Here is a 15330-nt window from a genome sequence, read left to right on the forward strand (position 1 = left end):
GACCCAAAGGATAGAAAAAAATGTCTTCTGGATTGCTGAGAAAATTGCTTTTGAGGATTTATCAAACTCCATAGCTGCACCAGAAGAGAATGCCTGAGCCCATACACCATCTACAGACAGGGTCTTATCTCCATATGGAGCAAAATATCTCTGTGCCTGTCCATAGGAACTGTTCAGTTGTTTGTTTGCTTCAAAGGGTTATTTATCGTGTTTGTCTTTGGAACCCAGAACCAAACAACACAAACTGCCCATTTAATATTTGTGAAAACAAGTTTATGCACAGGAGTTAGATACATAAAGACACTTTACAAAACGAAAGGTGAAATTCTTCGTTTCACAAAAAGAGCATATTTTCCTCAGTGCCTAAAACATCCAACTTGAAAACATTCTGACATTAAAATATTAATGAAAAATTGTACTTTCATTTAAATATTTGCCTTTTACTATTCTTTTTTTTTTCTTGAAATTGCTACTATGGTTATTAGTCCAAGTTTAACATTTAATCTTTTCCTTTCCATTGGAATTCAAACTCAGGGCAAGATTTCTAGCACCTCTCATGTTGGTATTTTGTGTTAATATGGTAAATAATATGTTTGTCCCCTCATGGAATTGGTTGGGGGAGGGAATGATTAAAGACATGAACGGTTTCCCATCTGTTCCTGAGATGGCTTCCCCACTGTTTTTTAATTAAAGTTTTTAGAATATTTGTCTCCTGCATCCAATTGTAAGCATCACAACAATCTTAAAATTAAATAATTATTTTTAAAACATTACCTGTCATTTAATTATAAATCTTTATTTCTCCTCTGTATAGTCAAGGGCAGATTATAAAGAGTTGTTTTGAGCCCACAGGTTGGTTTGAAAAGTGATGCCGTGTAGTGTGTACTGTGTACTGTGTACTTATTCTGTCAGAAAACAATTGTAACATTTTTCATAATTGGAATATACCAATAAAACACAAGCTTTAGAATCAGACACACCAGGATCCACATATCTGGTTTTGTTCTGACTAGCTTTTCAGCTTTGGAAAAAGCTGAACTTCTCTGAGCCTCAGCTTCCTTATTTGTAGGATAAAGACATCAACATTTGGTTGACAAGGTTGGGAAGACTAAGCAAGCAACTGCGTATATTAATGCCTGGCTCTTGGTAGATGCTACACAAAGATTTCTTTCCTCTTCTCCTGAGGTAGAATGAATTTTTCCATTGCGTTACTGGTTAGCTTAGTTCTGAGTAGCGTAGATTTGCTTATAAGACTTCAAATAGTTTTTGAGACAATTATTTCATATAGCTTCTTTGATTTTATTTATGACTAATCAATATTTATACATACATAAATACATATACATTGACAGATTTTTTAAAAGTCTTATTTGGTCCTCCATGAACATCTTGCATCCATTTCTTCATTTCCCCTCTCATCACTCTTAGATCATTCTTTAATTCCCTCTCAACATGTTTTGCAATGGCTTTACTCTCTTTACATTCATTAATTCAACAAATGTTTTTCCCAGTGGCAACAACCATTCAAGCTACATTCCCTGTCTCCTCCCCTCTAGTTACCTTGTGCAAACAATCCAGTCCATTTTCCTGAATCCCTGCTCTATTTCTCAGCTCACACACATTCATGAATTTCACCAGAGCCTTGTGTACCAACTGTGGGTCTTGATCTCTTTTTTTTTTTTTTTTAAGATTATTTATTTATTTATTTGACAGAGAGATCACAAGTAGGCAGAGAGGCAGGCAGAGAGAGAGAGAGGAGGAAACAGGCTCCCTGCTGAGCAGAGAGCCCGATGCGGGACTCGATCCCAGGACCCTGAGATCACGACCTGAGCCGAAGGCAGCGGCTTAACCCACTGAGCCACCTAGGCGCCCCGAGGGGTCTTGATCTCTTAACAGGATTTATATGTAATTCCATTGGTGGGCCATGCCAGAATTCCTTATAAATGAAATATGAAGTTTAAAATGGGATAGAAAATATCAGAGCAGAGAGTGGCTGGCTCAGTCTATTAAGCGTCCCACTTTTGATTTTGGCTCAGGTCATGATCTCAGGGTCCTGGAATGGAGCCCCTCCTCAGGCTCCATGCTCAGTGGGGAATTGGCCTGGGGGTTCTCTCCCTTTGCTCATTCTCTCTCTCTCTCTCTCAAATAAATATATGAATCTTAATATATATATTATATGATATGTGATATATATCTAGATGATCATATGATATATATATATCTTAATATATATTATATATATCTTAATATATATAATCTATATATGATCTATGTAATATATATGATCATATGATATATATATCTGAATATATATTATATATCTTAATATATAATCTAAATATATATATGATCATACGATATAAGATATATATATATCAGAGAACATTGATAGGAAAGGTAAGTATGTTGGGTTCTTTTAGGAAACATTTTTGGAGCCACTATCCTGGAGGGTGAAGAGCCCATGAAAGGTGCTGTACAGTCTAGCCTCAATGCAGCTTTAACTGTAAGCCACAAATTAGTTTTGCACAATTTGCTCCCATTTCTTTATCAGGTCCCAACTTTCCTACCTCTACATCCTTCCTTTGCAAAAAAAAAATTTAAAAATTAAAAAAAAATTGTCTACTTCCTGTCTCAGCCAATCCTACCTGTCCTTCAGGGTCCAGCGCATCAGTCACCAACTTCCACAAACCTCCTATTCTTGCCATCTTTCCACCTTCTTCTCCCTTCTGAAAGCTCAAAGTCTCTAGTTTCCTTTTAACTTTTGTTCCAGATGCCTGACTCTTAGCAACCACCTGCAGCTTTGCTAGCAACTCAGTTTGGGAAACATCCAACGTCTTCCTCAACATGTTTCCAAATGAGTGTTGATTTAGGCTCTTCCATCTCTCTCTTTTTTAAAAATTCTTTTCAGTGTACCAGAATTCATTGTTTATGCACCACACCCAGTGCTCCATGCAATAGATGCCCTCCATAATACCCACCACCAGGCTCACCCAACTACCTACCCCCCCACCCCTTCAAAACCCTCAGACTCTTTTCCAGAGTCCATAGTCTCTCATGGTTTATCTTCCCTCCATTTTCCCTCAACTTTCTACTCCTCTCCATCTCCCCATATCCTTCATGTTATTTCTTATGCTCCACAAATAAGTGAAACCATATGATAATTGACTGTCTCTGCTTGACTTATTTCACTCAGCATAATCTCTTCCAGTCCCATCCATGTTGACACAAAAGTTGGGTATTCATCCTTTCTGATGGAGGCATAAGACTCCCTAGTGTATATGGACCACATCTTCCTTATCCATTCGTCCGTTGAAGGGCATCTTGGTTCTCTCCACAGTTTGGCGACCATGGACATTGCTGCTATAAACATTGGGGTACAGATGGCCCTTCTTTTCACTACGTCTGTATCTTTGGGGTAAATACCCAGGAGTGCAATTGCAGGGTCATAAGGAAGCTCTATTTTTAATTTCTTGAGGAATCTCCACACTGTTCTCCAAAGTGGCTGCACCAGTTTGCATTCCCACCAGCAGTGTAAGAGGGTTCCCCTTTCTCCACATCCTCTCCAACATATGTTGTTTCCTGTCTTGCTAATTTTGGCCATTCTAACTGGTGTAAGGTGGTATCTCAATGTGGTTTTAATTTGAATCTCCCTGATGGCTAGAGATGATGAACATTTTTTCATGTGTCTGATAGCCATTTGTATGTCTTTATTGGAGAAGTGTCTGTTCGTATCTTCTGCCCATTTTTTGATATGATTGTCTGTTTTGTGTGTGTTGAGTTTGAGGAGTTCTTTATAGATCCTGGATATCAACCTTATGTCTGTACTGTTACTTGCAAATATCTTCTCCCATTCTGTTGGTTGCCTCTTTGTCTTGTTGACTGTTTCCTTTGCTGTGCAGAAGATTTTGATCTCTTGTTATTTATGGCAAATAACAATACCACCATAAAAGTTTGGTTCTACCACAAAATATTTGTAGTCTTTTCTGTGGAAGCAGACCTGACTTCTTCTTCTGTGGTCTCTCATATTCCAGGCCCACATGATTAGTCTTATGTATGGATTGCATCTTTCTCAGGCAAACACTTAAATTTCTAATCTTAGAGAGCAATCAGATTTGAAACAAAATCAAGTTAAAAACAAAACAAAATAAAACAAAGAACTTGGTACCATATGAGAAAAAGTAATTCATATATTCTCTGAGACAGATAAGCCAAATTTCCTTTATCTGAATCCTTTGCTTTAAATTCTTTTTTTTTAAGAGCTTAAAAAAATCAGTTTTTTTATTTCCCCCGGCTTTATGTTCTGCTTTAATTTTTTATTTTCCCATCCTGAAGTTTTCAGAGAAGCCAAGTCCTACTTTACTATCTTAAGTTTATTTTTCATATGCCCAATAACAGAACCTAAAACTGGCAGAATTAAGAAACATTAAAACATTAAAAATCATTAAAACATTAAATTATGTAAAATTATGTAAATTATGTAATTATGTAAAATTAAAATTCAAAGTACCTAAAATTTTAATTAGAGATTTTAATATGTCATTCTCAGTATCTTTATTTCAGTTGATAAAGTAGATAAGATATTCATGAAGGATATAGAAAACTTAAAAACTACTGTATTGACCAAATTAGCATAATTGGTATTTAAAAAACAAAAACCGAAGTCCACTTTAAAGGGAAGCAGGCATTGAAAGCTGATTATTTGACTATGCAGTGGTACCACTGGAGCTAGAGATACTGTGGAAAATCAAATTGGCTCTTTGGATTCTTCAACAATCCTATGAAGAAAGTTACTTTTTATTTTTCTTCTTACTGCATATCTGTATTGTTATCATGATGCATTAGGTTCTATCCAGCTCTCATTGATTTTTGAACTAACCTGTTCCCATTGTAAATTTCCTATTGGTACATTTTCAAATATATTACCTGAAAATTAGTATTTTATAACCATTTTCCAGGATAACTAAAAAAGTTTATATAATTATGTCATATTTTTATATCAAGGAAAATCACTGATTTTATAGGGAACATGGGAGAGACAAAAAATTTGTTATTTTTGTAACATTTCAACCATTTAAGTACTCTATGAAATAAGATATAATTATACTGTGGTTCCATTCCCTCTTATTTGCTTGATTGTTTGCTTGTTTTTTGTAGAGAAGGTAGAGAGGGAGTCTCTCTGGCTAGAGCAATAACATAAAATTGTCGTGGAATGGCTTATAAACCCAGGATGATAATTCCCCATCATTTAGCAACAATTGAAGGGAGTGTGTGCACTTCATGCTGGGTACTGATTTCCAGACTTTTGCATTCTACCAGGTGGTAATTTTCCAAAAGCAAATTTGATAGCCGGTGTAAGGTTGCCAATTTTCTTTTTTGTTTTGTTTTGTTTTGTTTTGTTTTTTTCAAGGAAGAACATAAACACAAATACTGCATCTTCTCCAGCCATCATTTCACATAAGAAAGAACATTTTATGCTGAAAGAAATAGGAAGCATAAAATTTGAGAAAGAACAGTATTTTACAGTTTATGGAAAGCCCACAGTATGTAAATAGACCTGTGAATGTCCCTTATAGGTTGGACCTATTTTGCCAAGCTCTGTCCCAGACCCTGACACCTAGGCAGGCCCACTTGAGTATGAATCCTGTTTCCATGGTGTTTGCAACCCTTCCACACTGGAATGTCAGTAAGCTGGAAGGTGTGTGAGTGTGTGTGTGTGTGTGTGTGTGTGTGTGTGTGTATGTGTATGTGTAGAGGGAAAAGTATCTATGAATGTCTTTTTTTCAGCCTAAGTCATTTTTTTAGGGTATTACCTCTCTTTTTATGACCTCTGAAAGAATAAAGAATCATATTTGACAGAAAATATTTTTAAGACCTCCATGGAGATTACAAACTTTAATAGAATTTGAAAGTCTTCTTCTACAGAATCTTTGGAATCCACATGCACAGGTTTCACCCTAGCATTCCACAGTATAAGGAGAATTGCTCTTAGTAAGTCAAATCCCCTAGAAGAAAAACAAAAAAATTCCTTCAGATTAAGTGACCTTTGGGAGATGGCTGAATTCTCAAGGTTGTAACTGGATCCTGGATGCTTTAAATCATGTTAGTTTTGATTGCTATCAGGAACTCAAATCCAAAGGAAGGCTCATATTTGCTCTGACTACTACCAATTCCCATACCACATTTTAATATATCTGATCTAAGCACATGATTAAATTAACAGATTCTTTAAATTTTGAGGAGAGTGGGGCACCTGGTTGGCTCAGTCAGTTAAGTCTGCCTTTTGCTCAGGTCATGATCCACAGGTCCTGGGATCTAGCCCTGCTATCTGCCTTCCTATGCAGTGGGGAGTCTGCTTCTCCCTCTGCCTCTGCCCCCCCCTCTTACTCGGGGGTTCTCTCTCTCTCTCTCTCTCTCTCAAATAAGTAAATCTTAAAAAAAAAAAAAAAAGTTTGAGAAGACTGGATCAAACTGTACCAAAAAGAGATCCAGACCCTTCAATGAGCACAAAGTCAACTTCAGTTTCTTTTATTCTTTTTCTTTCTTTCTTTTTTTTTTTTTTTTGGAAATTTAAACATTCTGTAATTTAAATTCAGTTCGTTAACATATAATGTATTATTGGTTTCAGAGGACCAGGCCTATGATTCATCAGTCTTAATAATACCCAGTGCTCATTCCATCACATACCCTCTTTAATGTCCATCACCCAGTTACCCCCATGCCCCACCCACCTCCCCTTTAGGAACTCTCAGTTTCTTTCCTATGACTAAGAGTCTCTCATGGTTTATCTTTACTTAGTTTTACCTACTGTATATTACCTCACTTATAATAGGCCTTCAAAATTTTATTTATTATAAACCACTCAAATGACAAAGGTAAACTGTGATGAAATATATAATAGAAAAAAAAGAAATATATAATAGAAATGCACATATGCTTTTTAAGAAGTTTGGTTTCTTCTGCCTGATTTGTTCTTGGAAAGTGGAACTCAGTGTTCAAATACTACTAATTTCATATCTACCAGGTAGATCTCTTTCTTGAAGAAATTCCTGCCAAGCTCACCAAAAATCCCTATTGAAATTACTTAGGGCATTTCCAAAGTCAAGGCAGGTTTAACAGCTACCTGGAAATTAATGATTATCATGTATACTAAAAAAGTGATGATGTGATGGCCAATAATTAGAATAAGCTCTACTGCTTTGCAAGTACCTTTATTTTATCAGTCAAAATGGAATTTTTATTTTGACAAAAGTATTATGAGGACAAGTCTATTGGAAATGAATTTAAATAATTTGTCAGTCAAATAATGGAAATAATCTGTATCAGAAAACTATATACAAAGAAAGGTCTATATTTATATATTTATGCTATATTTATATATCAATTTATATACTACATTCTCTGCTATACATGTATGCATATACAAAACTACATAGGTATATGCATATATACGCATTTACATGGGTGTGTATAAAAATTGCACAAAAAAATGGAAAGAGGAGATTACTGGGCTTCTATTACAGTTTGAAAATGTCTGATCATTTGGAAACACTGTTGTTTATAATCAGAATAAGTCACAATTACATAAAAAATTCCTTAAAATATGAACCCAGTGTATATCATTTAACTCCAAAAGCTGTTTTTCTGAGTCTTCTTTTGGAAATTGTGAGGTCTTTATTAACATGAAGTTTTTTGGAAGGCAGGAGTCCCCTATTAACAGAAAGACCACTGGAAACTTAAGGGATCACATCTTGCATCTTATTCTAAACTATAACCATCTATTATATCTTGAAAGAGATCAGCAGGAATGGAGTGCAGGAACTTATAGATGAGCTGAACAGAGCAAAATGAATAACTATTCTGGAAATGGAAGGCAGACTAATGAAGGGAAGGTGGGAGAAGATGGATAAATTTTTATTTCTTCCAAAATTTACATAAAGTTAAGCATGACCTTTAGGATGATATCTGAGGATAAAAGGTGTTGCATAAGGGAAAACTCAAAAAAAATTCTGAACAAGATAATATTAGGACTTGCAGAAATGATACATAATTTGAACTACCATGAATTACTCCATTGGGTATGGAGTGGAAACCAAAGAACTTTTTAAAAGGTAATGGACAAAAAACCTTAATAATGAGTGATATTATATACCTCTTTCTCCATGATAGCCACATATACAGAGGGACAAATATGGCTAGAGATGTAACAACCAAGAACCAGGTGGAGGAAAAAAGTGTTCCTTTTTTTAAAACATCACCTAATTACAATGTGGTGTTGAGTTGGTGTTTTTCTTAGGTGCCTTACTTATATTATAGAAAGAGCGAGTGGGGGAAAAGACCATAGATGGAAATTTAATATGGGATATTTCTTTTAGTTAAAACATGGGTCAATAATCATCATCAATAGAAAATGCCAAGTGACTGAATTTCCCTTTACTTTATTGTCCCCCAAATTATGATTCGATTGACTAGTAAGTACCTAGATTTATGGCTAGAGTCATTTGATAATGAGTGTACAGAAGATAGAAACACTATGAAAAAAGAGAAAAATGAACAACTTTTTTGAGCTCAAGGGGAATAGGAGAGCAGAAATAACATGCTCCCAAATATGTTGAAGGTTTTGGTACAATCTGGACGAAGGGTTGAGGTATTTGAAAGCTAGATGGACACAGACTCCCTAGGAAAGCAGATCCTGAAGAGATACAGGTTAAATGTGATCATGCAGATGGTTGGATTAATGAGTATTTAAAAAAGTTCAGTAACTGCACAAAAATAGACTTGGTCTCTAATCCCAGAGTTCATATTTGCTCACCTGGCCATTGTTCCAAAAGATGTTACCATCCTTATTACTTCTGACCTCATCTTGCTATACTTCAGTTCCCTTTTCAAAAGCAATTTTCTCAGCAATCCAGAAGACATTGTTTTCTATCCTTTGGGTCCCACGGACTGAAATTAAACCTTAGAACCTCTGAATAAACGTAGTATTAGTCATCAGCTTAAATGGGACACCTGGATGACCCGTTCGGTTAAGTGTCTGATTTTTTATTTTAGCTCAGGTCATGATCTCAGGGTTGTGAGATCAAGCCCTGTGTTGAGCTCCACGCTGGGCATGGGGTCTGCTTAAGATTCTCTATATCTCTGCCCCTACTTATACCCTTCCCCTTGTATGTGGACTGTGTTGGTCTGGATGACTTCAAAGCTCTTTTTCAACTGTATCACTTTGTGAATTCATTAGGTTTTACTGACTTCAAGATTCTACTTAAGAATGTTTTGGTCTCATGAAGATTGTTATGAGGAAGTTATTGGAGATAAGCAGAGAACTGGTCATCATACCAATAGCAATACAAATCTCAAGAAAAGGCAAAGAAGATGGAAATTGTAACATATCCTCACTCAGCACAGTTGGGAAGAGTCAGGGTACACAGTGTTGTGCTTGATAATAGAAAAATCTAGAAAGTAATGGAGAATTTGTGTTTCAGCACCTCATAGATACTTGAGAGCTCTTAGCAGTGGGATTCTCTACCACAATCTTGTCAGTTGTGCTATTGCCCAACATTACAATCACCTGTATTGAAAGGTAATGTTTTTGAAGGAAACCATGTGGTGAAGGAAAATTCTCCTCTGTCTTCTTGGGTTCTCAGTGGTTCTGAGAAATAAATGGACAGTGGGCAGATTAACAAGAGAAAAATCACACAAATGTATTTGATGTTATAAGTTTAATATGGCAGAGAGTAGTTTTACAGAGGGAAAAGAAACCCTGCAAAGAAACTGCTAGGCTTGGAGGCTTTAAAAAAGTATTTATTTATTTATTTGAGAGAGCTCAAAATCATAAGCAGGGATTGGGGGCACTGCAGAAGAGAGAGAGGGAGAGAAAGAATCTTCAGTGAGACTCCCCACTGAACACAGAGCCCCATGTGGGGTTCTATTTCTGGACCCTAGGATCATGACCTGAGCCAAAATCAAAAGTCGGCCACTTAACTGAATGAGCCACCCAGGTGCCTCAGCTTGGAGGATTTTAAATCATTTTGACAGAGGAGGATAATTATAAAGGGAAGTGACAAAGTAAAAGAAAGGGACTTGGAGTTTCCAGGTGTGACAAATTGAAGAAGACAAATATGCGGGAAACTAATGGTAAATAGCGGCTAGTTAGTAAGGTAATGCACATTCAGTCCATATTAAATATGTCATTAGGGAATTGTAGTTTACAACAATGAGGTACGATTACACATCCAAAATCCAAAATATGGACAACACTAAGTGCTAGCAAAGAGACAGTAAAAAGATCAGTGGTTGCCAGGCATTATAGGGCAGGGAAGGATGAATAGGTGAAGCCTGGAGGATTGAGGGGTAGTGAAAATACTCTGGGTGACACTATAATGGTGGATATAGATCATTACACGTTTATCAAACCCATAGAATATACAACACCAAAAGTAAACTCTGATGTACAATACGGACTTTAGGTGAGAAAAAAAAAAAACAAATAAAAACACAAACAAAACAAATGAGCCCTTTCCCCATAAAACCTGTTCTTGAAAATTAATCCTAGGTGAGTATGCGCGCGCGCACACACACACACACACACACGTGTACTGCTGTATAATCAATGCATCAGAAACAAAATCACAGCAGAAATTATAAAATATTTGGAACTGAGAAACAATTAGAGTACTACATATAAAAATTTGCAGGATATAACTAAAACAATGTAAATCAGAATATGTATTGACTTAACTGAAGGTGTCAGTAAATGAGAAATTTGAAAATCAGTAAGCTAAGTTCTTCTCTCAAGAAATTAGAAAAAAGCAGCAGAGTTTTAACAAACAAAAAAGAAAATAGTGTGTTAGAATCAAAATTAATTATTTTTTCAAAATGGAGCAGACCAAATTAGAACAGTGCATGGCATCAAGTAAAGGATCTGTAACTGTGAGCTATTATTACAGTTAATTAAATGCAGGGATGTAATAAAAAACATTCATTTACTAAGGGTCTGGAGATCTGTCTTCTAGTCCTTTTTCTTTTTCTTTGAAAGACTAGATATTGTGTTATTTGTGATGAGTCACATAACCCCCTGGAACTTGATTACTCAATATGCAAAATGAGAAGTCTGGATGAAAAGTCATACCCCGTCCTGTGTCTCTGGGATTCTATTTTTCCAGGACCCTAGTAGAGGCAACAATTTGCCTTATATAAAATTCCTCTTGTAGACTTTTCTTACCGTATGGACCACTACTGCCTGTATGGGAATCTAGAAAGGATGAAAGTCTAAACTGTGCATAACTAATATTATTAGTAGTAGGATTAGTATTAGTAGTACAATACTTATGGCAAGGTTGACCCTCTTGCTACTGTTATTTCCTTTCAGGGTGGTCACAGTTAATTTATGACTAAATTCCCATCAGGAAAACCAAAACCCTTTTCTCTCTTGAGAATCCTTTTTCTTGGGAAATTTTGTGACTCTCTTCTAAGGCATGTTACAGAGATTGTGAGCTGCTGCTAAATGCTCCTAGCTTGTTAAATCAATCTCATGTTCATTTACTCAAGGAAAGTCTGGTCTGAAAGAAAATGAAAGCAGGCACTTTCATTTCTCCTATAAGTAGAAGTGAAATAGAAAATTCATTTCTTTTTCAAAGTACAGAGAAAAAGGTCATGGTGCATTTTTTCCCCACAGTACAGGGAAGACTTTCTTCGCTTTTTCTTGATCTTTCCCTTCTAGCACATTCTAAAAAAGAAGACTGTTCTTCACTTTATCTGTTCTCTATAAAATTGCAGTCCCCCAAATGTTGTCAGAGACCCTTCTGAGGGGTACTATGCATTTCAAATTATTTTCCTAGTAACGTGAATTATTTGCCTTTTTCACTGCCCTTCTCTCCCTTGTCTACAGTGGAGTAGGAAAAAACAGACAGACACCAGATTTTGTGGTTAGAATGAGTCCATAAACAGACCTTACATCAAGTCATCAAAGCTCAATGAGAAGAAGAGACTTTAAACTGGCAGGGCAATGGAGTTGGACAAGATAAACCTTCAGGAGAACTGTTTCATGGAGACTGAAAGTCTTGAAGGTTTGACAGAGGCTTTATCCATTAAAGCTGACTTCTCAGATCTGGAGGCACAACCCTCTGAACCCCAGCATCTACTCCCTTGGCTCTAAAAAATTACCACCATCGCTTGATGGGAGTACATTCAAACCACACACATACTGTGTAGCCACTTTACATAGCTGGCTCCTTTCCAAATGCTGCCCTAATGCACTTAAAAAAGTATTTAAATAATACATTACATGTTAATTAAAAAAATTTAAAAAAATTTTTTAAGTATTTAAAATTGAAATATGAGATTCAAGGAAGGTGGAGAATTAAAAAAAAAAAAAAGTCATGCCACATTTTTTCCCCAGGGAAAATTTAATTAGATTTGCAAAAAAGGAAATTTTACTTACTATGGCATTTCTGTTAATCTGTTCCAATATCATTAAGTAATCCAAATGCTTTTGAAAGCACCCTTGTTAAGTACTTTATAATAGTTAAATATTAATCAAATGTACTATTTGTTTATGAATCTTGTTAAAAAACAAGGCCTTGTGTATATTAAATGTATAATCCACATTATGGCACATATGGTTGTATAATTCATTTTAAACAAGGATTTTTAACCACTGTGCATTCTGAAGTAAATAATAGGTTTAATATTTTCAAGCCAGAAACAATTCAATCTATAATTAAGTATGCTACAATAGCTAAACTTCAGAGTTGCAGTGGAAATTCCCTTGTTTTTGGGAAGCTTTAGATAGTTGAGGGAGGAGGAATGATTAAATGCTAAGTGCCCTATTGTTTTTTCCATCCAAATAGGAGATCAAGTCACCACCTTTAAATTTACTATATAAAATAATAATAAAAAATAATAATAATAATAATAAATTTACTATATAACTTCAGAATTTCAGGGGTAAACTTTTGAGGAATGATTAACTTGCTAGTCATGCTAAAAATGTACAGATAATGATTGTAATGGGTGCTCTTCTTCTGGAAGCAAAGTAAGAGAGCATAGCCTTTCGAAAATTCCAACCAAATCTCTTCTCTGTGGTATTATATAAAGGCACATGCTAGCGAGTGCATTTGCTTTCTCCTGTTCCTCTTTAAGAACAATGGGAAAAAGTTAAATAAACGTATTAGCTTTTCTTGAGAGATTAACTGGAAATGCCTGATTTCAAGCTTTATTACTTGTACTCTTCACACGACATCTCAGGTGGAGAACTTCTGAAGTATTTTGTATAGATAAATTTTCAGGCAGCCTCTGGAATTATAAAGGTTATAGACATGCCCCTGGATTCTTTCAAAAGGAAACATCTATAGAGAGCTTACTAATGCATACATAAACCTGAGTAGAAAGTTAATTTTTTTTTAAAGGATGCTTTGAAAAAGGAGATTTCTGAGAACAAAGTAAATCTTCTGCTTTCCGTGTCAATCAGCCCATTTCAAGTGGGCAGGATGGAACAGCCTGGTGATCCCAGATCACAGCTCAGTTAGAAGTCAATCTGGATTATGCATTTGAAGCTTCCCACAGTGCTCTGCACATAGTGAGCGAGCCAATATATTTGATTAATTATTCTTTTAGAAGTTAAAGTCTGAGGGAGTGAACCTCTTTCCCTTTCCTTCTTATATCTTAACTATCTTATCACCTACTTCCTTGCGGAAATGGTGCTAATTCATTTATTTAACAAGTACTTACGGGGTGTTTATTGTATGACAGGCACTGTTTTCGGCATTGCCTGACAAGGTAGATCTTTACTCAGCCTGGAAATTGGTGAGGGCAGCGGCCATGCCTGCAAGTGCATTGAGACCCAGTGGAGGAAGCCAGCAGGGATGGATCCCAATGGTCTGGCACCAGAAATGTCTCCCCAGGGATGGTAGGACAATGCAGGGCTGGAGCTTAGGGGTCTCCCAGGGAGAAAAGGGGCAAGAGGGATCAAAGGAGGCCCTGATTTCACTGAATTCATGTCAGACACAACTGAGACAAAATCCACTTACCCTGAATTGATCAAACTAGGTTCTGCACTAACAGGTGGAAATTTGATTTTAAATAGAGGTTAAGATTTCCCTCGCTGACCATTAAACTTGTTCCTTTATTTTACAATATTTATTATCTTTAGTGTTAACAAACAGGGAAGCCATCCCATGGTGTCTCTCTGTTACTCTGATTACAGATTTTATTTCCCAGAAGCTGACAGAGCATCTCCAGTACATGTGGTCATCTCTTTAATTTTGGGCATTCAAGACACATCTCTCGTTTGGCTATTAGTTTTCTTGTGTCTTTCTCATGAAAATTCCCTTTGGGGTAGCCTTCACATTAGCCAGCCAGAAGGGAACATGTGCTTTCTAGTCAAGGAGAATGAAAATTTCAATAATCTCACCAGTGTTATTACACAGCTCAGGATGGGGGTGGGGGGCAGTGGGAGACGCTTAGCTTGTAGGGAGCATGTGAGCAGCCATTCCTTGAGTTGTGCAATGTGAACTTTACCACACAGGTTGCTACTCCTTAATGATCTGGGTATATTTCCTTCCACCCAGGATTTCTGTTTGCACATTTTATACTCTCCATACACATATTTCTAGTCCTTGCCTAATAATTTGAATACATATGCCATAATCTACATACTTTCTCTACATTTTTAGACAATTAGTATGTTTACAAGATCTTGGTATTGAAAATATAAATGGATGAAGTCTTGTGTACAGTTGTTCACATTTTGAGTTGTTGCTCTAGGTTAAATTCTCAGAAATAGGTCAAAGGATAGGACACTCTCAAGGCTCTTTATACTCAGTTAAAAATTGTTTTCCAGGAAAATGACTCTGATATACTTTCCCTTTTAACAGTGCATGAGAATGGATTTTTAACAGTAACTTTGCCAGTTTATCAAATGGTAAATTGGCAGAGAGTAAGGTAGGGAGTGAGCTGGAGGGAATCGAGTTTTGTGTGTTTCAGAAAGAAAATTCCATATTGACATTAATGTACAAGAGGACATTAGAAACATGCTCACCATTTGAACTATAAACAAAAGTTTTTAATTAGGAAAAAATGAAGATCATGTGCAAAAATGAGCATTTACAAGTATTTATTATGGTGTCACAAGATAGTGAAAAATAGAAGCAACTTCAAAAAATAAGTTTATTGAACAAATTATGAAATACCTGCATAAAGAAGCATTATAAATACCCCCCAAAAGTCATAGGAAAATATTTAATATGGAATGTGAATGAGATATAAAGTAAAAATTCAACTAATATAAGTAAAAAAATTTGAATTTTTAAAAACTGGATATTAATTAAAAAAATATAT

The sequence above is a fragment of the Mustela erminea genome, chromosome 3 (genome assembly GCF_009829155.1).
Source record: "Mustela erminea isolate mMusErm1 chromosome 3, mMusErm1.Pri, whole genome shotgun sequence".
NCBI classification, from domain to species: domain Eukaryota; kingdom Metazoa; phylum Chordata; class Mammalia; order Carnivora; family Mustelidae; genus Mustela; species Mustela erminea.